Source organism: Sceloporus undulatus, chromosome 2, assembly GCF_019175285.1.
Source record: "Sceloporus undulatus isolate JIND9_A2432 ecotype Alabama chromosome 2, SceUnd_v1.1, whole genome shotgun sequence".
In the NCBI taxonomy this organism is placed as follows: domain Eukaryota; kingdom Metazoa; phylum Chordata; class Lepidosauria; order Squamata; family Phrynosomatidae; genus Sceloporus; species Sceloporus undulatus.
This window is the reverse complement of record NC_056523.1, coordinates 148,607,034-148,610,362: the sequence shown is the minus strand read 5'-3', so window position 1 is coordinate 148,610,362 and position 3,329 is coordinate 148,607,034.

The following is a 3,329-nucleotide window of genomic DNA, read 5'->3' as shown; positions in this document are numbered from 1 at the left end:
GCTATGCCCTGCCTGTCATGCTGGTTTGGAGTAGCTGCTTATTTAGAAGAACCCACTAAAAACAACTCTAGATATCACCCTCCTAAACTGCCGCTCTATGTGTCTGGGACTGCAGTTCCCATAGTCCTGCAGTTAGTATAGCCCCCAAAGATCCAACATATCTGGAAGTCATGCCAGTTGAGGAAGGATGCCCTAAATTGTTATTCAATGGCTACATGTATTGGTCAGATGTTGTCATTGTTAACTGTCATCAAGTATGACCACTTATGAATGAGAACCTCCAAACACCCTATCACAATAGCCTTGTTCAGGTCTGCTGACCCATTGCTAGACTTCCTTGATTGAGTCTATCCACCTGAAATGCAGAGTCCCATCACACATCAGTAATAAAATACCGAGATGGGTATCTATAAATGAACCCTTCCATAAAAGAGAAGAAACATTAGTGGGAAAGTGAATGCCATATTTTGAAACTCTGGTAACAGATAAAGGAAAACAGAGATTGAAAACAGTGGAAGAAAGGGAAAAACATTAAGTGTAACTGGTTTTAACATACAGATAAAGGAAAGATATAAAATTGATCAGAATATACAGGGAATTTCAAAAGTAGAAAACAGATATTGAAAAATATAACAAGGAAAAGGAACATTATAATATCAAAACTTTACAAAACTCTACTGAAGTGGGATACAGAAGAGGACAAGTCAAAGAATATATGGTCAAGTGGGCTCAGGATCTAAGAGAGACAATTCAGATGGAAGAATGGGAGAGCACATGGAAGAAGAGACGAAATATACTGTTAATATGACATGAGAGAGAAACTACTACAAAATGCAGTTAGTGGTACCTTACACAAAAAATAGAAATTATAACAAAAAACAAATAACTGTTACTGGAAATGATGCAAAGAAGGTAAAGGTTCCTTCCTACATATGTTTGTGGTTATGGAAGAGTGCCAGGGAATTTTGGTCTCACATTCATAAGATCATAACAAAATTAGAGGAGTATTTTTTTTAAAAAAGAACCCAAAAATATCTGTTAGGAATATTGGATGAAGAAATAAAAAGATATGGAAGGATTCTCTTTACAGGATAATAGTGGCAAGGATGGTATATGCCGAAGATGAAAGAGGAGAGAAAGGCCAATGTAGTAGAATGGATATGAAGATGCTAGATATATAGAAACGATAAGATAACCAATAGGATCAGAAATAACCAAAGGATAGATTTTAAAAAGAGTGGTTGGAAATGGTCAAGTTTCTGAAATAATCTTGGGGGGGAAACAACAGGACAAGGAAATCATGATTAAGAAACTAAGATGAAAAATGAGGAATATTCTCAAGAAGATAAGACGGAGTAAGAATGAAAATTGATGTATGAAAATTGGTAGAAGTAAAGATAAAGAATGAAAGCGATAGATGGAGAAAGAGATTAGGAAGTCTTTATTATTATTTGTAAAATATACAGTATTGTATGAAGATTAAATATAGTTGAATGTTTGAAAGTTGTTATATGATGTCATTTGTATGTTATGTTTGTCTGATTACATGTTTATAGTTTATATTATTAGTTCAAATAAATAGAAAAGTCAGTTTCCTGAGACAAATGGAAACTTGTGTATGGTGGCAGAAACAGAAGTCAGGATAATTGTCTGATGCAAAGATACACCCCTTCCATGCTGTTCTTATATTTGTTGTTTAAAGTCTTTTAACCTTGGCATTAATAACTACCATATTCTAATCATCAGCTAACATTAAGTGGCTTAGATCTTGTGACCTAAACTTGTAATTGCCAACCCGAGAGATAAACAAAAAAGCACAAAGACGTTAAAGAAAACCCAAGAGATTTTTTGCTGCGTATTGCTTTGAGTGTTGGAATTGGCTCTAGAGATCAGGGTTGGATTCCCATTTGGCCGGAAACCTGCTGGGTGACCTTGAGTAAGTCATATTCTCTCAGCCTCAGGGGAAGCAATAGCAAACCATCTCAGAACAAATCTTGCCAAGAAAACTCCGTGATAGGGTTGCTTAGGACCACCAAAGTCAGAAACAACTTGAAAGCACACAACCAACACAAAGAAAAGTTGTGTAATGTAGTATTTGTCATCACTGTCTCTTATCAATTATTTAATACTGTAATTCGGAATTAGGTTAAACTAAATGCTAACTTGGATGAATTAACTAATTTGCCCTGTTGGGTTGAAAATTTCCAACTTATTTGATAATTTAATTGATTTTTAACTGGTAGTTGCTATTCTGACTCAACTGTTTTAGACCACGTGTGGCTGTTCTTTAGCCAGATCATTTCCGGGCAGGCAATGATTCTACACACTAATGTGTACTATAAATGGGAGTACAAGCTCATGCCAAAAGCGTAAATCACTTTGCGTTTTAAAATTACCTTTTTTAAAAAAGAAGGTAATTGTTTGACCTGTGTGATAATACTACTAGTGTACAAGCATGTAGCCCACAACAAATATTGGCAAAATCATACAGCGTGATTCAGCTGTTAGAAAGCTAGCGAACACATAACATCAGATGGCCGTAGGCCTGGCGGATACATATCCGCGTGCTGTTTGAAAGAGGCACCTAGCCATTTCAATGAGATCTACCCAGGATGAACATTGCAATGTGAAGTGGAAACTGGTAGATGCCTTTAAACATCCTGTATTTATTTTAGTCTCAATGAAATTGAAACACCAACTAATTTTTTTGCCACTATTCTCTATTTGGGGGTAATAGTTTTTCATAACAGAAGTGGTAGTGCATGTAACTTACTTCTGTTCAAAATTAAAGTGAGTCTTGTCTGTCTCTTGGTCTGTGTAAAGCAAAGAGGACAGTCATAAACTCTTCAGATGTAGACAGAACAGGAGAGAGGGAAGGAAGGGAAAGAAAGTGTTGATAATCAATGTGTGTAGTGGTTATAGTGTTGGACTAAAAGTGAGGAAACCTGGGTTCAAACCCTCCCACCACTCAGTTTGCGAAGCTCTGTCTCTCACAGGGTGTTTGTGGAGCATAAAAACGAAGAAGGTACCATGTATACTCTCTGGAGCTTGATGCAAATGTTAGTAAATGGATCAAAAGTTACTTTCAGGGTTCTTGGTGTGAAGCAGAAACAGAAGTCAGGGGAGATTTTGCAAAAATGAACTGGGGTTGAGAAAGGCAATGTTCTCTGTTTTAATGCAGCTTTTCCCTCACTCCCCAAGTCTTAGAATGAGGAAGGGGCAGGAGGCAAAGCAGAGTGAATTCAGGCAGGGTCAGAGCAGGGTGGGCAAGTGCAGCCTCATAAACTATAATGCAAACCCCAGGCCTGTTTTTGTGGGTCCCTCCGGCC